General features: G+C 32.0%; 2 long non-coding RNA genes across 2 annotated transcripts; both read left to right on the plus strand.

Annotated features, from left to right (window-relative positions):
- The first annotated feature begins 6,403 nt into the window (after nucleotides 1-6,403).
- On the plus strand, nucleotides 6,404-25,071 carry LOC127702420 (uncharacterized). The gene is made up of 4 exons (XR_007982417.1): nucleotides 6,404-6,867; nucleotides 8,540-8,673; nucleotides 9,358-9,470; nucleotides 25,010-25,071. It is a non-coding gene; the product is annotated as an uncharacterized LOC127702420 (long non-coding RNA).
- Nucleotides 11,009-13,176, plus strand: LOC127702423 (uncharacterized). The gene is made up of 2 exons (XR_007982420.1): nucleotides 11,009-11,129; nucleotides 13,082-13,176. It is a non-coding gene; the product is annotated as an uncharacterized LOC127702423 (long non-coding RNA).
- Nucleotides 25,072-26,365: the final 1,294 nt, after the last annotated feature.

A 26,365-nucleotide genomic window follows, 5' to 3' on the forward strand; every position in this document is an offset into this window, starting at 1 on the left:
CTTTGCAATATCAGGAAAACTGGCCATGACTTGACAAAGGTGTCTATTGTTGAAATATATTATCTATTTTAATTTGGGGGTTGCTCTTTCTTGTTCTTGTATTATATATTGATGGAAAAGGGGGGGTCTGTATATCTGTCTGTTCGTTCTTCCTCCTTCTGTCCCATTTTTGTATCCACAACTGCTCCTAAATTTAAGAATCTGATTCCATGATGTACTTTTGTTCCTCCTATTTTGTGTTTTGAGTCGAATTATTTTTCAGGGTTTTTCTTACCAAAGCATCGACTTAGTCATTGCTCTATTTGGGGGTAGCATTTATGTATCCGCAGATACTTCCAAATCCCGTATTACAATTAATTCAAACTTTCTCAAAATCCTAACCATATATAACTCCATTATGCACTTCCTATTTTGCGTTTTGGTCCGGTTTTTTTTGGAGGGGGGAGGGGGGGTGTTTCTTTGACAATTAATGGACTTTTTTATGAAACATTTTATGATTTAGCTTGCAATAGTTCTAGCTTTTCCCTAGGTTTGGTTTGGTTCATGACAAGACCAGTATATAATTGCATAATCAGAGTGTAATCTCAAAGACTTGCATGTATATGGATGGAAGCAAAGTTTTATCACATGTTCCCTAATATTTATATGAGCGTATGTTTATATAGCTGTTGTGGCTGAGTGGCTAAAATGTGGGTAAACGTTTTAAATTTGCCAAAGGTGTTGGTTCAAATCCTCTGTAGATTGGTACAAAAAACAGATTGAGCTTTTCCTATAAGTGGAACAATTGGCCATGATTGTTAAAAGCTAAAGGTTTTCTCTTCCTTCTAAAAGAGAGGTGAAAGATACCAAAGGGAAATCCAAACTCATAAGTCGAAAATAAACTGACAGCGTCATGGCTGTAAAGGAAAAGACAAACAGACAAACATCAGTACACAACACACAACATAGAAAACTTAGGACTGAGCAACACGAACCCCATCAAAATTTAAATATTGAAGACTCTACATTATATACTTAAACTTTGTCGATATTTTTTTCATATATATTCATAAAATCAAAATTTAATTCTAAAAACGATAACTGTTACTGTTCAATACATAAATAATTCTCTTATTTATGTATTGAAGGTAAAATGCAAACATAAATTAATTTTACCCAAAAGTCAATATGTAGGTTTTCTACAAACAAATTTTGGTTTAGAATGTTATTCTAATAGACTTTTCGGATGAATCCTAACAAATAGACAACATCAGTCAATATTGCGGTTTTAAGCAATCTTTATGCATATTTTTTTATCCCATTGAATGTAATACATACTACTGTTTGAATAACTAGGTACACATGAAAGTGTCATACTAATTTCAGTAAGGATTAGAAGAATTGTTTTAATGACCTGTGTGAAATAAATTCACTAGGAGAAAATGCCCCAGCCTCTTTATTAGCTCAATATAGACCCAAAATAACTGTCAATTCAATAAGGCCTCAATATGACCCACATTTCTCTCTTAAATTAAAATCATTATGTAATGACTATTATACAAAAGTATCACAATCACTCACAGTTATAACAGTTTCAAGATATAAACATGACTTTTTTCGGAAAATTTTACTCATGTTACTGGTACGAAGTTGTACATCATTTGTACATTGAACATACATTTATATTGATAAATATTATATATACATATGACGTTAAGATTTGTGTAAATTTTATTTTCCACCATATAAAATGAAAACAAGCAAATTTCAATTGGTTTTCAGGACAGGAAACATATAGCGCAGGCATATACCAAAAATGTACTTGTTTGTTATACAGTCATGTTATATTAAACTTAAAAAAAAAAATTTCGAACGCTGTGATGAAAATATATTTGAATAAAGTTCAAGAGATTTGATCAAATGTCACTAAATTTCTTTATTTTTTGTAGCTATTTGGGGTATATAAATTTAAACAATGAATTAAAGAAATTCTCTACATATTGTTCTATTTTACTTCAACTTGAAATCTTTTCATCTTAAAGTCATAACTTCGATATTGTGACTTTATAACGCCCTTAACATGCTTAACGAACCAAAAAATGCACCCCTTTGTCAGTTCAAATGTTTAACACTATCTGGCTTAATATTCTTTACCACATTTGAAAAGGATTTTTAACTGACAAAATGTTCATCTTTACTTTTTGCTATGTCGGCAAGTTTATTTTATTTGACTATAATGTCAGAAAGTTTATTTTCGATTTGTATACATTTATTTTTACACAAAAACTACATATAGGTGTGAGGATTCATTTCATTTTGTCTTGGCGAAGGTTAATTTATTTTCATCTGTGGGACAAATTTATTTTCAATTTTGTACACAATTATTTCGCGAAAAATACAAATATATATGTCCATGCAGGAAGGGATATACCTTTCCATCGTGCCTTAGGAAATATAAATATTATTAAACCCATAGCATCTTAGAAATAGCCATACATTCGTCCGTTACGCCCACATATTACGTTTTATTTACAATGGCCATTTACACGCATGGGTCGCCAAAGGTTTTCTCAACTTCTAAAACAAATAACAATGATTTCACGCAATAGTGTGTTTGCCAATTTCCGTAATTGACCCTGTAATAAGAGATTCCTTTTGTAGTTGTCTTCCTTAGGAGGGACATACATTTTAATTGACAATGGAGAGCAAGCGGAAAGAGCAAATGTATCTGAACGTAAAGTGTGTAACCTTTAACTTTTTCAAATCTTTTAATTACATTTAATTTGTTGTTAAGCTAAACACTTTTGATACCAGAAGTTATTTTTCAATACAAATTTTGTTAAAATGCCGATATATCACTTTCAACTTATCATGCTTTGCGTGGGCAAAAGCCAATTTCGTCTGGTATAGAACCAGTCTACGATTGACAAAAGGAAGTAATTTGTTTAAAAAGTGTGTAATAACAGAATCAAATCGGTAATTGGCAAATGGACTATTACAGTATGTCCGGGGCATTTATATGGGACTTAACATAATTACACCTTACATAGTGTTCCAGCTTGATTATTTTCACAGAGCGGTCCGCCCGCCCTTTCCCGACTGCCGCCCTGTGCCCTTTTTTGCAAGTCCATGCCTTTATTGCCGTATTATTTTGATGGAATACTATATTTCTACCTGTCTTCATGTTTCTGACAATTTATGACCCTCAGCTAATTAACCTTTACAGCAGGTGTTATAAGTTGTGATTACAAGTAATCCACTTATCACCATCGGGTGGGTCACACTTATCCGTTAATCAATAAACCTCATATTGAACCACTATAATTATTTTTCCCAGAAATATCAGTCGGCATTTCAATTTCAATATTTCTCAAAGACCACAATTTGCAGTTTGTTTATCCATAGACAATTATAGATGTTTTAGTAGGTTCGTCAATTGAACAAAATTATTTTCCCCCGGACAGTGAGCATTTTAAATTCAAAATTTCTCAAACGATCACTGTTTGCAGCTCGTTTCGTCATACGAACGTATTTTCGTCATATTTTATATAATTTTTCATCAAAATCTATCGACAATTTCGATTATGAAAATGAAACCTTCTTCAAAACGTTCAAAAATATTTTCACGAGTCAAATAGGTGCCTTCTTTATCATTTTCTGCTCATGCGTGAACGTATTCTTATAAATTTGATAGACGCTAAAACGTAAAATATGAAATCATTTAGTATCAAATTAAACGAGACACACATATATATTTCTTACTGAGCAACTTAATTCAAAAATTGATAATTTCCAGCCTTTTTGATAAACACGAACCAATCCGTGGATGAGTCCAGATTCATTCTAAATTCATTATCCTTTTGTCACTTCCTGTTCTCATTTTGTTTAAAAATCGAAAGTAAACGTGATCTATTCATGATAAATTTAAAATATTTTGTCATTTTAATCGTTCCAAGTTTATAAAAATGTTTTCCAAATATTGATTTAAACGTTTTTACAGGAATATTGATTATGCAGTGAAATAGTTGTTACAATTTCATTTATGCTGTATTTTCTGTTTTAAAAAAAAGAGGAACCCAACTTTTGTTGATCAGGAATGCTTTTAATATTTGCCACTGCAAAAACATGAAAAATTAACAAATCAATTACATAAATTTATAGTTCATAAAATCTATCAGTTTCTAATATACAAATGTGATTAGAGACTAATTTGGTTAAAGCACTGCGGCTACTGAAAAGCATTATAACTTTCAATTTTGTCCAAAAAAATCAAATTTAAAACGCTTTTTTGATCGTTATTTGTTTCTTTGTGAAATTGTGAACTAGGTCTCCGGATCCTTGTTCTAATCTTCATATTTAAGCATCACATCAGACAAATCATGCAATAACTGCCTACATTTGTAGCATGCCTTAGGCCTTCAAAGATCCTTGAAGGACTTAGGCAAATGTATAGCTAGTAATATACGTCCTTACGTGTACTACAAGTATATATAATATACGTCATAATATAGCACAACGTAGGTACTTTTGTACTTTCACTTTCGTTTTAAGTACCTACGTTGTGCTATATTATGACGTTCAGGACTAAATAATAATGTCGCTAATGGACGTTACCCCTGACGACGTCGCCAGCAACTATATCCTTGAAGATCTGTTAAACAGTGAAACCGGTAGGATACTATGGAAAACATTTTTGAATAATTTCTTGTTGTAATAGACAAAATGTGAATATTCATATTGAATATAGATATTTGGTGCATTTTCAGCCTTATTTTTTTCCCTATTTTATGCACAGCGTGGACAAAATTTAAAACTTTTTAATATATATATATATATATATACACATATTTCCATTCATGAAATGTGTGTTTGTTAACAAATTTATAGGTATGATTTATATAATCGCAGCAAAAAGTTTTTTTTCAAAGAATAATAAATGTAGTATCATTAAATAAAAGAAAAAATGCATTATAGTTTTTATCATGTTTAAAACTAATGTTCTGTTGTCCAAACAAATACACCAAAAAAAGTAGTGAGTACGACTAATTTTCATCTGAAGATCTTTTTTGTGAAAAGTAACTCAGAATTAGTTCTATAATACATAACTAGGCATTCTAACTCATTTTTAAACGTTTTCTGTTGATTGTTTCATTTTTGGGTCTTTTTGGGACGACACATAATAAAAGAAAATATGTTATAGGACTATACCAGAACCTTGATCAGTAAAAGTCATTTTAATGCTTTGGACATTATTATAGTTTGCACAAAACAAATCCTATTGAAGACTCCAACAATGAGCATTTAATATTATGAAAACAAATTTTTTTTCCGGAAATATCAATCTAGTATCATATGAACCCATGCAAGAATTACGTTGATGCTTTGTGTGATCGCAAATCGCGGTCCGTTGATTTTCCAACAAGTTTCGTTGTAGAAATAACTTTACAATTTATTAAATGTAACCAGGGTTTTGATTGATGTAGAATATTATTAAAGGAGATGTCTGGTCAATGTCAATGTGACAGCATCCCAGCGACACAAATAACTAATAGACATCTAATCATAATTATACAAAAAAGTTATATATGACACAGATTAAAGAAAACGGAAATGTAAAAATAGTTAAATTAAAACGTTTTTGCAATAATCAACTGTCCAGTTGGTTTGAAGTTAGAATTAGACGGATCACAACAACGGAGTTGGATATTACATTGTTTTCCGGTTATCGTATCTGTGTTTCAATATATATATTTCCACGATTTAAATAATATGTTCATAATACAGAAAAACGTGACAATTTGAAGGTTATTATGTCAACATAAACCTATAACAGTGTTATTATGCGCACTTTTTTTAAGTGCGACTATACACGTTCTTGTTTTCGTTTCAAAACAATGTATATAGCTAGACTTGAAGTATTAAAATGCACTTAAAATTATTCATACTTAACATAGTTATAATATGTTGAAAGTTTCGGAATAATCAACATTAAGAGTAAGAACATGCACCATTTTGAGGTCCCATAGTATACCTATGCTTCAAGCACCACAAAAACCTCAAAAAGCGAGCATATATACCGTCATTGTGTTAAGGTTTGATAGATAGTTCTAAAATGTTTACAGTGCTAAAACAGTTGTACTGACCAAAATAATTGAACATAAGTGCTGAATCAACGTCAGGTGGCAAACATCTCATGATATCCAGGATGAAAACAAGTTGAACAATTAATTGAAAAAAAGAGCGACCAAGATCGATTAAAATTTGAACTGGCAAGCCAATACTGAAGACTTCCACAGTAACGAATCATAATACCCAGAAGTATATATTTGAAATAAAATGACAATTATTGTTTAAATCGGATCAGGATACAGAATAAGTGTAGAGTAAAATAACAAAAATATCGAACTCCGAGGAATATTCAAAACGGAAAGTCCTTTATCAAATGGCAAAATCGAAAGCTCAAACACATCAAACGAATGGATAACAACTGTCATATTCCTGACTTGGTACAGGCATTTTCTTATGTAGAAAATGGTGGATTAAACCTGGTTTTATAGCTAGCTAAACCTCTCAGACAGTCGCATAAAATTCCATTATATTGACAACAATGTGTGAACAAAACAAACAGACATAATAGGAAAAAGTCAAAAATAGGGGCACAGCAGCCAACATTGTGTTCTAATCTTAATCACTATTAAAAATGTGACAAAGCTAAAAAGTGTAATTTCTAGGAAATATTCGGTTGGAGATATTTAACACTGTTCTACCATAATACCATATAGTGACAGGTGGACTACAGAAAGTTAAACACGATAAAGTTACATTGTTCCTATATCATAAACCAATATTCAGGTGCAGCGTTACAACTTTACATCAAATACCAAAAAGGTTTGTTATAATTTTTTATATACTAATCTATATATATGCTTTGTACAAATTTCGTTTTAATTTCATCCTATTTAATTTCAAAATAAGATACAGAAATAATACAATAATCAAAATCGATGTCTGTACATGTGTATTTTCAAATTTGTTTGCTTAATATGTGTGTTTTATCTAAGTTTCTACTGAGTTTTGCATATGAACGTTAATTTATTGATACAACACCATAATTATGTATGTACAGAAAGAGCGAACTGAGAAATAATTGTTGATAATGTATGTAAACCGGTTGAATGGTTTCTTTGTATTCTTTGTATTTCATCGCAATCGAGAAAAATAAACCGTTCATAAATAAACCATATAAAGGGTTCGTAAAGACCACCTTTAACCGTTTTATCGTTTTTCTACTTTTTTTTTTAGTTTTATCAATGTGTCACTTCATATATAATGCGAATATCTATTAAAAAGTATACTAAAATAAACATATGCCAAATCAAACAAAACATTTTTTGATGGACAATATAATGTCATATTTTGATATAAGTTATGTTCATAAATTTATATAATATATATAATTTACTGTATAAAAGTGCCTAACGCTTCCTTAATACTATTCAAATGTTTTGCACATGTTTTATAAAGAATTTTAAACATAAAATATGATTGACTGCCAATCTTATAAATAATAATAAAATTACTTTCCACTTTTAAAACTTCAATAGAAGTATTTTTCGGATCACAATACACAGGGCAGTTATAAATAACATGTAATCCATATTCAGTGAAATCAAAGCAATAAAAACAGTGTCCTTCTTCCAGTTTTAAGACACCCAAATGATTGGCCATGTATAAAAATGTGTATCCGCCTTTCTGTAAGGACTCTACACGTATTAATAAGAAGCAACGTTCATCTAATGATTAAAATTGATTGTTAGTTAAACTGAAATATTCATGACTAACGCGTATTATTACTTGTAAGATTTTTTGTGAAAAGAGCCGGAGGATAGTGAGACGCTATCTGCATGTTAAAGAATTGTTAGGGTTCCGTAGGTAGCATGTTGCAAAGCAGATGTATTGCTCCTTATCCAACTCTACCAACTAGTTGTCTAACTTTACCCCGCCCTTCATCACGATCGAACCCCTATGAGAATCGTTATTTTGTTCTCATGCTGAGAATACTTTTAATATTTGCCACTGCAAAAACATGAAAAATTAACAAATCAATTACATAAATTTATAGTTCATAAAATCTATCAGTTTCTAATATACAAATGTGATTAGAGACTAATTTGGTTAAAGCACTGCGGCTACTGAAAAGCATTATAACTTTCAATTTTGTCCAAAAAAATCAAATTTAAAACGCTTTTATGATCGTTATTTGTTTCTTTCACTACCAGATGTAGAAGAGATTAAAATCACTATTCTGTGCCAATCTACAATGAAAAAAAACTAAATTAGACATTATTTTTCAAAATAAAGCATATTTCTTAATATTTTAATTTATGTAACAGAAATTCGAAAATAATTAAAAAACTGTAAGACATTTTCAAAATGTATAATTTCAATTCATAACATTTTTAAGTTTACGGCTAGATATTGGCCCATGATAACACAATTCGGACTCAGCAAATTGATACCTTAATTTGAATAAATAATCATAAATGATTCGTTTTTACAGGATGTTCCTTTCTGTAATTCTGGTTCTGTGTTGTATATCTGTGATCGAGTCGAAAACATGTGACAGATCCAAGGAGATATCAATGATATCTGAAATGCGGTCATTACTTGAGGCATTCGAAAACAGGATAAACGGTACATTAACATTATCGATCTTTGGGAACTTGACATCATTTAACAAAAACAAGCAAAGCTTCAATTTGCACAAAGTTGAACAATCATTAACTAAGGGTAAATAACGTAATGCAATGTTGTTTTATTTTTCATTCAGGTTACTAATATAATTTCTTTTTGTGCTATGGGGGTATTTTTTTTTTTAAGAAAGTATTCAAATAAAAAGGGTTTTTGAATGTTTTAACGTTCATCAAAATCCCTTAAATACTTATTGTTGATATTAGTTTTTATCAACTATATGCCCTATCCAATTAGGATATATGGTATGAATGCCAATGAGACAACTATCCACCTGAGTTGAAATGAAGTGGATATAAGCAATAATAGGCCATCGTACGCCCTCAATAATGAGAAAAACCCTAACCATATATTCGGTTATTTAAGGCCTTGACATGAAAAATGTGAAACAATTCAAACGGGTAAACAAACGGCTTAATTTCTAATAAAACAATTTACGTAAAAAACTAATACGACATATATGAACCAACCAAAACTATTGCGCTACAGGTTCCAGACATGGATCAGGCACATGAAGAACGTGGCCGGGTTAAACATGTATGTGAGACCTCAACTCTTCCTTAACCTGGAACAGTGGTGTTCTTTTTTTTTCATAAAATTATGAATGTTGCTATATTTGTTTAACAGACGATTCTTGCAAGTGCACTCCTAACTCAGAAGAGTGTCCAGCCGGTTGGAAGAAATACAAGAATCACTGCTACTTTTTTTCACCTGACGCAAAAACATGGCATGCTGCTGCTGTATGTAACTTCTTTACTTTCAATAAATTTAACAGCAGAAACTGTTCAAGTGTTAAATTTTGTTGCAACTAGTTAGCTCAAAATTATCAAGCGCTTGTATTACATTTAGTAGGTGTTAGAAAATTATTCCTCTATTGAAACTACTTCATTTTGTTGACAATACCTGAGACCTTTATGGTTCCAACACCTAAAAATATATAATAGCTTTTGATAAAAAGAAATGACCTAATCGAAGAAAATTGGCTAAAAACGAAGAAGCATTAAAAACTGAAATATGACAATTAGAAAATTTCTTCATGCTATGGTTATCATTTTATTTCACTCTCTAATTTTCATCATTTAAGTGTGCTGTCAATACCTTGTATTGTAATTAATAGTTCATTAATTTGATGCAGATAAGTTAGATTGAGACTATACCGAAAGGCCAGAAGTTGCGATTTAAAACTATGGTGTAACGTAATAATGATTTTCATGTTTTGCTATTGTCCAGCGTATAAAGTCATTCCAGAAACAATATGAAAGGCTACCTTGTGAAGATTACAGACTCATCAGAAAACTCGTGGGTTGTTGACATGATCACTAGTAAGTATATTTATGATAAGACACATTATGGAACACAATCATCTTTATTATACAAATGACAAATTACATGTGTGTAACCGATGATGGTTTTAAAAAGCCACTATGAAAAAAGTCGTAAATTTACCAACAAGATAGTATAATACCATGCAATGCTTGTTAAATATTAAACACATAATGTTTGGTTGATAATATATTTAATACCTTTTAATAAAAGAAGGCCAAATCTTATTACATTTCTTTTTAATATTTATTGTTCACACAAATGAAATTGATGTGTTTATCTTTCTAACGTCATATATGATTTAAATATGACCAAAACGCTAGTGAAATTTTAGAGTTTTTCAGAATTGTAAGTTGGTTTTTTTATGGCTAAAGATGACAAAAATCTATGCATTATGTCCTGAAGACTTGTTTTAAAGTTCTCAATAAAACATTATTATTATTATTATTATTATTATTATTATTATTATTATTATTATTATTATTATTATTATTATTATAACTAACAAACGAATATAAATGTTATGTGAGCTAAGTCAGGTGTTGGGTTTATAAATATGGTCTTGTATAATTCAAATTTCATCACGAAAACAATTCTGAAATTTAAAATATGAATGGTCTGATAATCCGAATCCCAATTAAGAATCGTGTTGTGGTTAAAGCATTATTAGAACGTTTACATGTATATTGTTTAAAATTCTTGTAACACAGACTGTATGAATGTGTCTTGTTATTGATGTCTTTCAGTATGCTATTCGAGTTTATTTTGATTTGCATGACTAAACATGATTGTCTTTTTATGGTTTATATAATAACAATTTTTACTATCAATGATGATTATTATTCCGGAATAACAGGATCGGTTAAGCACTATTATGGCTCTTGGATGGGAGCGGCAGACTTTAAGAATGAAGGACACTGGAGATGGGTTCATGACTCTTCAAAGGTTCGTTATTCCAACTGGATAATTATAGAAATAATGAAGACTGTGGTCATTTCTGGTCAGCCCATCAGTATTAATGGAATGATGCACCATGCCACCTAGACAGAATGGGATACATCTGTGAGTGTTCACATGTAAGTTTATTTTAATACAAAACCGTTCTCATTTTCATATCATTCTATATTTGTTTATTGCTTTTCTTATGCCCATAAATGTTTGGTTCTCTGATTAAATTGAGAGAAATGCTATTAATCCATATTCATATTCAATTCAGCGTTATTAATGACATTTTTATATCAAATCTCTACATGTAAGTTATGACATTATTTAGACAATTAATGGCTGATATATTCTAACCCTGCCTTCAATTTCCCTTCTATCAGTCTCACTTTGGGATGAAGTTATGACCAAAAAAAATATTGCAGTTATTTTTCTTGACGTTAATAACAAGGTGCGTACTTTTTTCTAATTGTCGTAGCCACAAACCAATCCTATTTATCTTGATTATGACATCATCGAATGCGACTTATCATTTAAATGTTACTTATAATCAGTAATAAGTGATACTAGTGAATCAGGATTTGGTAAACAATTCGGAGCATTTGAGATCACCCTCAGTTGTCGATGGGCATAGTCTTGAGGATTCTGTGTAGCGTTCTGTAGACCGTAGTTTGTCTTTTCATTCTTTTTCCTTTTTGGTCATGTTATTTTCTGTTTTTCGTCAACTTGTGGTTTTTGATTGTCTATTTGCTATCTTCTTTCTTTTTTTAAGCTGATATTTGTCATGATGTTGATAACAGGGAGTGTGATTTTAAGCAGTCATTTTTCATGGTATTGATAACAGGGCATGTTATTTTATGCAATCAATGTTCATGGTGCTGATAACAGAGAATGTAATTTGATGCAGTAACTTTTCATTGATACATTGTAACAAGGCATGTAATTTTATGCAGTCACTTTTCATGGTGCGGATAACAGGAAATTTTATTTCATATGTACTCTCATTTCATGGCGTTTATAACAGTGTATGCATTCATTGTGTTTATAAATAGATTCTTATATTGATACAAAATGATTATCGGAGTTATCCAGTCGATAACATATCTATCTTGATTGGATAATTCCGACAATCTACGTTAAACTATGTAATAATCTGTTTCTCTAATGATTATTAAATACATTTTGATATTTGATAAACCAAAATACCCTTCGACGAAATTCATGCATAAACACATCAATTATGCATCTCTGGATCAAATGGAAGGAAACTTTAATAAAAGACAAATTGTAACGAAGAACATTGTATTTAGTGAAATATGCATTCATATGTAATAGTAAACAACTTAAACAACAATTTCTTATGGTGTAAGTATTTCCTCGTAGAAAAAGTTTTTATAAAAATGTCAATTTCTCTAACACCCGTTCATTTTCCTCGGAGTTCAGTATTTTTGTGATTTTACTTTTTTTTTTTTTCATAATATTCATCCTGAGAGCTGAAAAAGTTATGACCTTTTAGGTTAACCAATCATTTACTGAGATCATCGGCAACTACACGTTGATTAATTGTTTTTACACAATGTGCCCTGAAAGGTTTATTATGAAAAAGAATTAGAGAAAACATTTTAAACAGGCACTTTTCATGGTGTTTATAACATTTTATGCTGTCATTTTTCATGGTCTTGATACATGTAATTGATTGAAATTTAGTATGTCAATTTTCAAAGATATTGCACAAAGAATGTTTCTTAATGCTGAAACTTTTCGTGGCAATTGTAACAAGAAGTTTGCATACATTTACCTTCATTCTGCTAACATACTTTGTCAAGGTCATTTACAAAACGTTGTCTGCTTTAAAGTTTTATTTAATTATTGTAGATATAAACTGAAACGTTTTCGTATCATTTTGAAATGTATTATTTGTATATTTGTATTGTTTTCAAATTACTCGTTGGATGTGCGGAAGTAAACTCTAAAACGTGATCATAATGTGAAATATTGAAACGAAATACTACTCACGATACAACTGCACTTAATTTATAATAAAAATAAATAAAGACTTACTCCTTTTGTTCTTCTTTTTCTACAGGGATCGAACTGTCGTCCGTTCAATGGATGAGAGAAACAAGTAACCATTGGAAGATATATTATATTGTTTGTGTTATTAAAACAATCCAAACTAAAGGTTTTTTTTTTAATATCATAAGCATAAACAGTGTATATACCACTAAAGTGCCAAATTTACAAATCAGCATGATGACAATATGAAATTAAAATACCCGTGAAGTAAGTACTCGGAACGTTTCGGTAAGGTTGGTGCCGTACTGAAAACTATGACATATATACTAATGAAATAATAAAGAGTGTCTTCACAGAAAGACATCTTTATCTAAACTACTTATGATCACAATATCGTCCCTAAAAAGCGACGTCGAAGATATTGTTACGTAATTACCGCGCTGAACGAAGTTAATACGTTTACAAATTATAAGAAAATGTATATAAAAAAAGTAATTTACAAAATTCCTGGGGGGGGCTCAAAACGGGTTTACTGTTCTCAAATCAAGTGGGACTAGTTTATCAATTGGCCGTGTCGTAATCAGTCCATTTGATGTACGAATCTTTACAGCACGAACAAGTCCATCGTCTCAACGGCTTTTGATATCGGATATCTTGCGAAAGGAACGTTATTGGGCGATCGTTTATTACGCTTTTAACCTCCGTAAGAACTGTTTGTAACACATCCGCATTAACTTGGGATATTTTCAGTACTTTGGCAATGTTGTCTTTGTTATACCGATCAGTCTCACCTACCACTCACCATACCAAGGTGCTGCTCTTATGAGGAATTTCCAGTTCAATTAAATGCTCAGCTCCCGAGAAATTTTACATCCCGCCAAAAAAAGTTAGGGCATTATCAGAAAACACTATACTAGGATGTCCTTTCCTACTGGCTAAGCATCTAAATGCTAACATGAAAGCGTCAAGTGTCATATCTGGAACAGGTTCTAAATGAACCACTCGAACACACACACATGTAAATAAACAAATGAACATCTTTTTCAAAACTCCCGTTTCTGTTTTTGCTTTGTTTTGCGTACCCTGCTCTTTCTTGTTGCAAATACCTATGTGATGTCGTTTTCCACAATTTTTACAGGTTTTCTTCGATTTGCAGTGTGCAACTCTGTGACTCCCAAACAAATAAAACATAGCTGTTTCTCATTAATTGCGCGCCTTTTCTCATTAATAAGTTTAACTTTCATATGATTATGCAGTTGGGGCGTAAATGGCATTACAATATATACAGTGTTTGCTGGTTAAATTTCAGTAATTTGAATCGAAATTTCGTTTTGTTATATAAATGTCGAAGCAGGTGTAACTTCTACTTCTAACTCGTAATAATTTACTCACTGACCTGCTTCTTGGATTGTAATCTCAAGCAGAATGCGTCTCGTAGCAACTGTAAATTCCATCTGTAATTTCCGTGAACGTGTACCATATTTTGTAGGATGTTTCCGGGAAATATATTTAAGATTATTGGTACTAGAAGGCTCTCGTGTCTGTCCAATTCCCTCAAAACCTCGAATATGAAAAAAAAAAATTAAAAAAAGAGACGAAAGATACCAAAGGTACATTCAAACTCATAAGTCGAAAATAAACTGACAACGCCATGACAAAAAAAGGGAAAAAAAAGACAAATAACAGTACAAAAACACAAAGAAAACTGAAGACTGAGCGACACGAACCCCACCAAACACTTGGGGTGATCTAAGGTGCTACGGAAGGGTAAGCAGATCCTGCTCCACATGTGGTAACCGTCGTCTTGCTCATGTAAGTAAAACCCGGAATAAGTCTAATTTCGTAGGTCACATTCGGAGAAAACGGGACGGGATTGTAGTTACGACAATTGGAACATATCCGTCGTCATCTGTGAAACAGATATTTCATAACTCGTGAAGGCACCCATACAATTTACGAAGGGATGATTTCAACTCCACCACTTGGAACTCTTAAATTAATAGCTTCCTTGTGAGCAGTAACCCCTTATCAAGGAAATCATGATAAGAAATACAAGCCCTTGATCTTCGTATCAACTGGGAGGTATATACCCCGTATGCAGACGCTGCTGGAATGTTGATACATAGAAATGGAAAGTTCACAATTGAGAAGCTGAAATCATCTCTTTTGTCGTAAAGTTTTGTTTTAAACCGACCCTCATTGTCAATTTGTAGATGTAAGTCAAGATATGAGGCAGACTTAACTGTATCTGTTGTATCCTTTATCTCTAGTTCGATGGGATAGATTCGTTCAACATAGTCACCAACATTTGAATTATTTATTGAGAGAACATCATCTATAAAGCGGACAGTGAAGTTAAAGGATACTGCTAACTTCTTTTCGTTCTTCCTTAAAAGTTCCTGTATGAAGTCAGCCTTGTATGAATAAAGGAACAAATCGGCAAGAAGAGGAACACAGTTGGTTCCCATGGGAATGCCAATCATTTCTTGAAAAACACGTCCTCCAAACGTAACAAATATGTTGTTAATCAAGAAATCAAGCATCTTGATAATGTCAGTTTCATAGATTTGTTTGTTAGTATCAGAGTGATTCTTTTTACAAAGTATGATTTATCTCTCCCTAAGACAAGATACTTGTATTCACGTTGGTCATTCTTTTTTATGAAACAAAGCAGAACCATCTCTTTCAATTTGTCTTTTAGTTTGAAATTGGAAATACTTGTGTAATGTGTAGAAAAGTCAAATGTTTTAATAATATTGCAAGATGAAAGGGTCTTAGATTGTATGTATTCTTAAAGAAAGATCTTTGGAATTTTAAGTATCTACATCTGATTTACGACACCTCTAGAATAGGTAGTTTCACAATAACTTTGTAGAACGGCTTTGGTTGCTGATAAAATTGATATTTATAACTTAGAAAGAGGTTTCGTGGAGCACTTTGAAGACTCAGCAATATAACGTTGTTTGTTAGGACACTTATGTAGTTTAGGTATCCAATACAGTGAAGGAAGATCCAGTTCTGCATCTTTGGTTGAAATTCCAAAAGAACATAGAACATACCTATGAGTATCTAGAATTTCCTTCTTGGTAAGTGTCGTAGAGGTATTTGTTGAATTTCAATTTTAAGTGTCAAGCAGTTTATGTAAGGTGATTTAAACACAAAACGATGTTGTTTATGGCTTAATCTGCGGAGACAATAACATATTTGTCATGGAGGTAGGACAGGTGTTTTGCAACGTTTGTGTCTTTAAAGATTGATGTAGCATGGGTATTCATAGACTCATTCAGTTTTTAATTCTGATTTGTATCAACGACCTCACAGCCTTAACCCATTCGGAAAGAGTATCTACATGTACGTCTTCTTTCTTGCGTTTAACCCATTGCCTGGCATAATCCTCGAATGAATCCATCAGTATTTTGAAGTTGTGTTTCCAATTGATGGATTTAGGCTCACGATATTTCGGGCTTTTTTTTAACACATTTCGCAGAGGAGTGTTATTGACAATGTTTAGGTCACCAGTAATATCGTGGCCAGTCGAATTATATATGAATGGGGAACAAGCACAAGTGCAATCAGGAGGTTTAGACTTGAATTCGTCAATATTGAGATCCTGCAACACGTGTATGTAATTAAAAATTTAGTTCCAATTGGTTTGGTATAGGTATAAGAAATGATAGGTACAGACTGATCTTTAAAATAGGGAGGTATTTTCGAAAACTTATTTATGATGAAGGATATTGTCCAAGTTGGTGCCATTGATACTTTTGTTATCAAAGGAAAGTTTTAGAAAGGATCTTTTCTCGTTTTCATCTTTTCTAATGCAAACTGGTATGAAAAGTCTATGACTAGCAATATCCGAGATAATAGCTGTAATTTTGTATTGATTTGAATTGGGGTTTGTAACAGTGGTTTTCAATATAAGTTGTACAGAGAATGAAGTTTTGAATAGGGTAATGAATAAAGCTTCGTGCGAATGTGATACAGTCCTAAAATTCTTTAGCTTTCTAATATTTGCAGATAGACTTGGTAGAATAATGAGGCTTTGCATATAGGCATTCACAATTTTGTGATGTTGACCCAATCTCTGTTTCAATACATGTAGGGCTTGGACGTTATTTGTGTTTGTAATTTGTAGTCTTGAGATTCACTGGCTTGCTTCTACTTACAATGAAGTCTTTAAGTAGTCAAACATCTGGAACGTCGTTTAAGGAAAAGAATTCATGAACTGCTGCATATAACTAATCCCAAAATGGCTGCAATTCTAATATATTTCCTCCGAACGTGGGTAGGATAAACTTTGTAAATATATAGTACATACTGAAGATTAAAAATGTAGATGCTGATTGATTCGCTTTTGTGAAACTAAATTGAGTTGGATGTGTATGGTTGTTTCAAAGTGTCAATTCAGTTACATGTGGGTTTGATTGGGGTTGACTCGTTGTGTTGTCTGCTTCCTAGATTACTTGCTAATTTTGTTCAATTAATTGGGTGTCAAATGCATACCTGTCGGCTTCTGCTATCTCTTCTTCAACATCCTCTTCCGAAATTTCTTTCACAATTTTATTGTTGAGTTCCGGGAGTATTGTTTCATTTTCCGTATCATCTATTTGGTGGACATAAGTTCATTCATGTATTCCTGTAAAAACTCCTGGAAATGTGCGCTTACTTGCTTCAGCTTTTGTTACGGCACCACGATGTCCAGCTCGAATATCCTTCAGTTTGGAACTCATCTTTTTTTTGTCACGTTACCAATATGACATACTTTTAACCAACTTATTTTCGCGAGTTGAAAATTAACGCGAATATAAATAAAGGCAATAGTAGTGTACCGCTGTTCAATAGTCATAAATCGATTTAACTGAAACAATTCCGGGACACAAACCAAAACTGAGGGAAACACATCAACTATAAGAGGAAACAAAACGGAACAACAGAAACACTGAACTGCTACAAACATGACAAAAACAAACGCCAACATACATAGAAACAACGGACTATGATATGTATGTGATAACAACTGCCATATTCCTGACTTGGTACAGGACATTTTAAGAAAAAAATAAATCTTCGCGAATTATTTAAACTTTTATCTTACTTTATATAAACATGATAAATACGTCAAAATAAATTAAAAATCGTGAAAAGAAATCGCCGCAAAGTCGACTACGAAGGGCTAGACGCGAAATAAAGTATCCGCGTAAATACATTGGTTTACAGTCTATTCTAATGAAATAATGACGAGCGTCTTCACAAAGCGAAATCTTTATATACACTACAAATGATCACAATATCGTCCCTAAGTAGCGAAGTCGAATATACTGTTACGTAGTTACCGCGCTATACGACGTTTAAACGTTTACAAATTATAAGAAAATGTATGTAAAACATGTAAAAGAAAGTCATTTACATCACTAGCCTTCTACGGGTCAATATTTGTATATGTTACATGCATTTTCTAAATTTAGGCATTTTGTAAAATTACTGAATTTTCAGCAATTTATAAAATGCCTAACCTTGACAGGCATTATATAAAAAATAAAATCACAAAAATACTGAACTCCGAGGAAAATTCGAAATGGAAAGTCCCCAATCAAATGGCAAAATCAAAAAAAACAAACACATCAAACGAATGGATAACAAATGTCAAATTCCTGACTTGGTACAGGTATTTTCTGCTTCCCGGAATGACTAAAAATACCTAGTCATTTTGTAAAATTACTGAAATTTTGAAACAAAATTTAAAAAATTGCGTTCAGTTTCAGGCAATTTGTAGAAAAAGGATATCATTGAGATGCATATGACAAAAAGTGGACATAACACAACATCTTGCAAAGAAACTAACTAATGGTTCAGGAAAATTAATTTATTTTTCAAAAACAGAACGTATTGCACTTAACTAACATGCGGCAATATATTGTAATGTCCCCATTCAGAAAGAATGAGAATTTGTGGATGACATCCAAGCAAATCCCCTTCTTTAGCATAGGTTTTGCCATACAAGGCCGTGTTTGATTGTGATGCAAATATATGAGTATCCTCATCTTCACTGCCTCAACGAAATTCCTGGGTCTTTTCAATCTGATGAATTAATGAGACAGTAGTTAAATGTGGTTAAAATCTCGAAAATGGACCAGGAAGAGACAAATAACGGTGCATTGACAGGGTAAGCATCTCCTGCTATAGATGCATCACCCTTCATGGGCAGATCTGCTTCAGTTGTTAAAAGCTATAAGCCAAAAGATACAAGCCAAACTAGTCATGATAATGTACTTTGAATTTTTTGGGAACATATGAAAAAGAAGATATTCATGTGTGACGTGTGTGCTTATTGCGAAACCCAATGTTGTCGAACGTAAAGTGTTTTATCAAAAAAGGTAATGAAAGAGCTAAACGTGTCATGATACAGGTTTCTCCAAATGTGGTAGAAGTGCTATAACCAGATTTTCGCCAAACAATGTATTTGCAAAACATCAGGTCAAATAACAGTTCTATCATCCAAACATTTTAAGAAATAACATATAACTGTCGAGTTCTGTGCTTGTGTAAATTTGGAATAATTCAGTAAAATTTAGTTTTGATTATTAAAATTCTTAAAATGCAAACTTTAACATTCAGTAATTATCATAAATAAAACTGGTCTGTTGTTCAAAGCTTTGAATTGTTTTTTTTTTAACATTTCATGCTGTAAAATAATTTCAGGCATTTTCTAAAATGTCTAGAAAAATTAGTCCTTATGTAAAATGCCTGAATCTTGCAGGCATTTTAGAAAATGCCTTAACATTTAAGGCATTTTACAAAATGCCTAAATTTAGAAAATGCCTGTAACACATACAAACAAACGCCACAGTTAAAAACAAATGGGGAAAAACAACCATTGCTACTCAAGTCGACATTTGACGGATGAATGATTTGTTTAATTAACTGCCGCAGATACGTTTCGACATATGGAAATAAAAAAAGAATTTATTGTGAAATGTTTATTGATATCTATCTATTATTGAAATCACAATTATGCACCAAGTCGTAACCATGAAAGCTTGGGATGTGATCATACCGCAGTTCCTTCAACAGATGGATCTTAACAGACATTCATAAGTTGAGATTTAAATTAAAGTATAAAACGAACGAATTTCAGCTTTGACGTTTTCACATCAGGTATACGTAGGAGTTTAGTCTACATCTTAGCCGGGCTTGCTTGAATGAATTTTCATTCAAATTATGTAACTTTTTTTGTTTACTGTTTCAAAATAAGGACTTTATTTAGACAGAAGTTCGTTTGAAACATATCATGCAAATAAAACATAAGTGCGTCGATAAATAACAAAGGTTTTATACTGAGATGATAGCACATGGCATAATGCCTGTTAAACAGATTTTTTAGCTCAGTTCGTTATCTAAGGATTAAAATAATATATAGATATATATCATAGTTATAACAATTACTAGATAGAAATATGTCTATTTTAAAAAAAATTAATCATGTTACTAGTACGGCGTGGTACTTTGTATATACGTTTGTTTTTGTTATTAATATATATATATGACGTTATAATAAGTGTCAATTTCTTTGTTCCACCAGATTGAATGAGAACAGTAAAAGTTCAATAATTTGAAGGTTATTATGTCAACATAAACCTGTAACTGTGTTATCATACGCACTGTCGTTTAAGTGTAACTATGCTTGGGTTTTTAAAAAAAATATATATATATACAAAGATCTGTTGGTGACCTTCTGCTGTTGTCTGTTCTATGGTCGGGTTGTTGTCTCTTTGGCACATTCCCCATTTCCATTCTCAATTTTAATGTATATAGCTAGACTTGAAGCATTAACATGCAGTAAAACTTATTAATACTTAAAATAATTTGAAATGTTTAAGAATAATCAATATTTAGCGATAGAAAATGCACCATTTGGAGGTTCCATACAATGTTGGTTTGAAAAATAGCATAATCGGTTACCGTCAGACAACGCAGGAACGCGAGATGAATGAGATAGTGAATTTACGATATCAAAGCAGTTTCGGTTTTCATACATGATGTATGACGTTCTAAGATGGCATATATGCATGTATGTCTTATTGAGATACTAAACCGGTGTCGCCGAAAATTTATCAATTACAAGTTAAAGTTTTAAATGATAATTTCTTAATCAAATGTTGATTTATTTTTTGTAAGATAAAAAAATGTGGTAGGTTACATCTTTTAACGTAGATTTCAACGAATAAAGTTTCAATGTAATTTCTATTCGCTAAACTCACTTTTACTATTTGATACTTCTTGAACAGTCGAAAGACAAACAACTACAAAAAAATGTAAACAAATGATTTAAGGATGTACTTAGGTGAAAGTAAAAAATTCTAAAATTTAAAATTGATACTATCAGTCAGAAGAGCATTAGTTAAGGAACAAAATAAGTTAGAGATATTGATAGGTTATGAAGCTCCTTTTCGAAATAATTTTTTTAAATGGCGGGAAAAGGCAGGCTCGGACTTTTACCTTATATTTGCATTGGTATTATTTGGGTTTCAAATCGAAAGAAAAGAAACCTAGAATCTGCTTTAATTTTAGTAAATGACTTTTTATGAGCTATTGAAGTCTTATATGACAAGAAAAATGGGTGTTATGGGGCAAAATAATTTATCCTGTATCGTAGGAAAAAAACCAAGGAATCCAAACATCTGACAAAAATTCCTAAACCGGACCTAAGTTCATCCTTAAAAGTTTTTTTTTAATTATGCGTTGTTAATTTTAATATTGAACCATAGTTCTTGGTATAACGCTTATCATATTTATTTCAACAGAGTGCACTGCAAATGAGAATTGTCCAGCCGGTTGGAAGGAATACAAGGATCACTGCTATTTTTTTTTTCACCTGATGGTAAAAATTGACAGGATGCTGCAGTAGGCAACTTCTTTACCTATACTTACATATATAGAACAATTGCATTTTTGTTTTTGGTACTCACTTTCTCAGCAAGAATATAAAGCGAGGAGGCAAGCTGATATTCGAGCTAATGAAGTCAGAATTTAAAAATAAAATGCCTTTATTTTTAATCAGTTATTTGTCTTAACTGCATGTTTTTTTGGTTTAGAATATGAAATAAAATTAAAAAGTTAGTAAAACAATTTTTACGCGTTAGGATATTTGTTCGGTTCTATGAATGAAGTCACGTGCATTTCACTGACAAATGGACGTGGATGGACATGAACACGTGACGTTGGCGCACTGTTAGGTGGCGTCATTGCCTAATATTTTTGAGTGTCAGGTCCTGTCCATGAAAAACATAAGGGAGTAATACCAAAGGGAAAATGTACGAATTACAGATAAAGGAAATAATCCACAAGTTTCCTTGCAACTGGTCAATCCAAGAGCTGTTCGATCATTAATTTAGTGTTGGGTCAATATTTCTCTATTGCAAATACTGGATTCAGGTTACACATTTTAACATCCACATGCCTTATGTTTGTTCTAAAATATGAAATGTTTCAATAGCTTTAGATTAAAAGAAATATCCCCTTGCAAGATATAGTGGCTATATAGTGGGCGGGTTACGGAATAGTAAGAAGCATTATAAAAATCAATGTTATTTTACTACAATAAAAACTACAGGATTTTCTTATACAATGGTTGCAATTTTGTTTCAAGTCCTATGTTTCCTCTTTCTCATTTTCTGTCAATTATACCTTGTAATGTAATAGATATTTTATAAATAGTATGCAGTCAACTTAGGCAATATCCTTCATCATAAATTGGTTCAGTCGAAAGTACCTCCTTATTTTAAAGATCAGTCTGTACCAATAATTTCTTATAACTATACCAAACCAATTGGAACTAAAATTTTTCAATTACAAACACGTTTTGCAGGATCTCAACATTGACGACTTCAAGTATAAACCTCCTGATTGCACCTTTGCTAGTTCCCATTTCACAAATAATCCGGCTGGCCACGTTATTACAGGAGACCTCAACATTGTCAATAACACTTCCCTGCGAAATTTGTTATCCAAAGGTCCGAAATATCGTAAGTCTAAATCCATCAATTGGAAATACAACTTCAAAATACTGATGGATTCAGTCGAGGATTATGCCAGGCAATGGGCTAAACGCGAGAAAGAAGACGTAGATACTCTTTCCGAATGGATTTAGGCTGTGAGGTCGTTGATACAAATCCGAATTAAGAAACTAAATGAGTCTATCAATACCCACGCTACGTCAATTTTTAAAGACCCAAATGTTGCAAAACACTTGTCCTACCTCCATGACAAATATGTTGTTGTCCCCGCAGATAAAGCCCCAAACAACATCGTTTTTGTGTGTAAATATCATTACATAAACTGCTTGATAAATGAATTAGGTATTGACAATTCATTTGGAAACTCAACACGACACTTACCAAAGACGAAATCCTGGATAATCATAGGTCTGTTCTATGTTTCCTTTAGAATTTCAACCAAAGATGAAGAAATGGATCTTCCATCACTGTATTGGATACCTAAACTACATAAGTGTCCTTACAAACAACAGTATATTGCTGGGTCCTCCAAGTGCTCCACCAAACCTATTTTCAAATTATTAACATCTATTTTATCAGCAATCAAAGCCGGGCTTCAAAGTTATTGTGAAACTGCCTATTCTAGAGGTGGCGTGAATCAGATTTGGATACTAAAAAATTCCAAAAATCTTTTAGAGTACATACAATCTAAGACTCTCTCATCTTGCAATAGTATTAAAACATTTGACTTTTCTACACTTTACACAAGTATTCCCCATTCTAAACTAAAAGACAAATTGAAAGAGTTGGTATTACTTTGTTTCATTAAAAAGAATGGCGAACGTAGATACAAGTATCTTGTCTTGGGGAGGGATAAATCCTACTTTGTAAAGAATCACTCTGATTCAAACAAAAAATTATCTGAAAATGACAATAACAAGATGCTTGATTTCTTGATTGACAACATATTTGTTACGTTTGGAGGACGTGTTTTTCAAGAAATGATTGGCATTCCCATGGGAACCAACTGTGTTCCTCTTCTTGCCGACTTGTTCCTTTATTCATACAAGGCAGACTTCATACAGGAACTTTTAAGGAAGAAAGAAAAGAAGTTAGCAGTATCCTTTAACTTCACTTTCCGCTATACAGATGATATTCTCTCAATAAATAATTCAAATTTTGGTGACTATGTTGAACGAATCTATCCCATCGAACTAGAGATAAAGGATACAACAGATACAGTTAAGTCTGCCTCATATCTTGACTTACATCTACAAATTGACAATGAGGGTCGGTTTAAAACAAAACTTTACGACAAAAGAGATGATTTCAACTTCTCAATTGTGAACTTTCCATTTCTATGTAGCAACATTCCAGCAGAACCTGCATACGGAGTATATATCTACCAATTGATACGCTATTCCCGGGCTTGTATTTCCTATCATGATTTCCTTGATAGAGGATTGCTGATCACAAGGAAGCTATTAAACCAAGAACTCCAAATAGTGAAGTTGAAATCATCCCTTCGTAAATTTTACGGACGCCATCACGAGTTGGTTGACCGTTATGGAATAACCGTTTCACAGATAATATCGGATATGTTCCTTATGTCGTAACTACAATACCCTTCCCTTTTTTACGAATGTGACCTGCCGAATTAGACTGTTTACCGGATTTGTAATGACATAAGCAACACGACGGGTGCCACATGTGAAGCAGGATCCGGGGCTCCTGAGATCATCCCCTGTTTTTGATAGGGTTCATGTTGCTAAGTCTTTAGTTTTCTATGTTGTGTCATCTGTACTATTATTTGTCTGTTTGTCTTTTTATTTGTGGCCATGGCGTTTGTTTTCGATCTGTGAGTTTGACTGTCCCTCTGGTATCTTTCATTCCTCTTTTAGACACGATTTGAGAGTTAAATGACAAGTCAAAAGTAAGAAATTTAAAATAATGATTGCATGCTTTGCTATTGTTCAGGGTATAACGTTCTATCTCTGTCAATTCAGAAACAATGTAAAAATATGAGAGGATACCTTGTGAAAATTACAGACTCAGCAGAAAATTCGTGGGTTGTTTACATGCTTACTAGTAAGTATATTGTATGCTTATGATAAAAAACACAAATGCTGTTACATTTTTTGGAACACAGCTGTATTAGAAAAATGACAAAATAGAGCCGGACATAGTGTGTGAAAATAAATTTTGAATTTTAAAACAAAACCAAAATTCAGAGAAAGAGTGATAGTATCTTTTTATTTGTATCAAGATTATATGCGTAATTAACAAATAACAAATAAAATGTACAGTGCATTTATATCAAGTTATAAGTTTCAGACACATAACAAACCTACATGTATAATAGAATGCTTTTTAAACAGCAACTAGGTCAAAATCTAAATAGATTATAAGAGAAAAAGGCTCTTTAACTAAACGATAAAGCTTTATAAATAAAAGAAAAATGGTATCGTGCTCAAAGCTAGATAAAATATATATTTCCGTGTTCTCTGTATGATCAACTACATACTCGGCTGAACACTTTCCTGCCAAAATATATAATAATACCATCTAGTGCTAGTTAAAATATATAACAAATGGCAATTGGCTTGATAATATATTTACTAACTTTTTATTTACAGGGAACGCCAAGCCTATTACATTCAAATATTGTTCTGGTTTTTTTTTCCGCACGAATCAGTTTAATGTATACAAATAATATTAATACATAGAAACAATGTATTAATCTGTTGAAAGGCCATGATAGTATATTTAGTTTGACAAATACGATAAGATAAAATTACTTTTTTTAATGTTTTATTTGATATTTCCCCAGCAACTATATCACATTGTTTATGACTTAAGCTGCACAACAATCTTTTCACAATCTGTTATAAATACCTTATTATTACTATCATGATAATTACTATTATTTTCATTATAGTTATTATTTCCACAGAAATGTAGAAACGGGTTTAAACGTTGCGTCAGTTAAGCCGCGTTTTTGGGGTTCAAAAATAAATTTTGTAACAATACCAACCGAATTCCAATTCAAACTTTTGTGGTTATTGTATCATAACACGTTTGTAGTGTTTAAGATTCTGGTTACACAGACAATAAATGAAAGTGTCGTGTTATTGATACTTCTCATTATATTGTGTGTTTACTTGTGAGTTCATTTTGATTTGCATAAAATTGCATCCTTTTATAAACTGACAAATTTTACTAACATATGCAATTATTATTGATGAAAACAGAATCGGTTAAGCACTTGGATGGGAGCGTCAGACTTAAAGAAAAAAGGAGACTGGAGATGGGTTCATGACTCCTCTAAAGTTCTTTATTCGCAGTGGCTTCCAGGCCAACCG

This window comes from Mytilus californianus, unplaced genomic scaffold, assembly GCF_021869535.1.
Source record: "Mytilus californianus isolate M0D057914Y unplaced genomic scaffold, xbMytCali1.0.p SCAF_5, whole genome shotgun sequence".
In the NCBI taxonomy this organism is placed as follows: domain Eukaryota; kingdom Metazoa; phylum Mollusca; class Bivalvia; order Mytilida; family Mytilidae; genus Mytilus; species Mytilus californianus.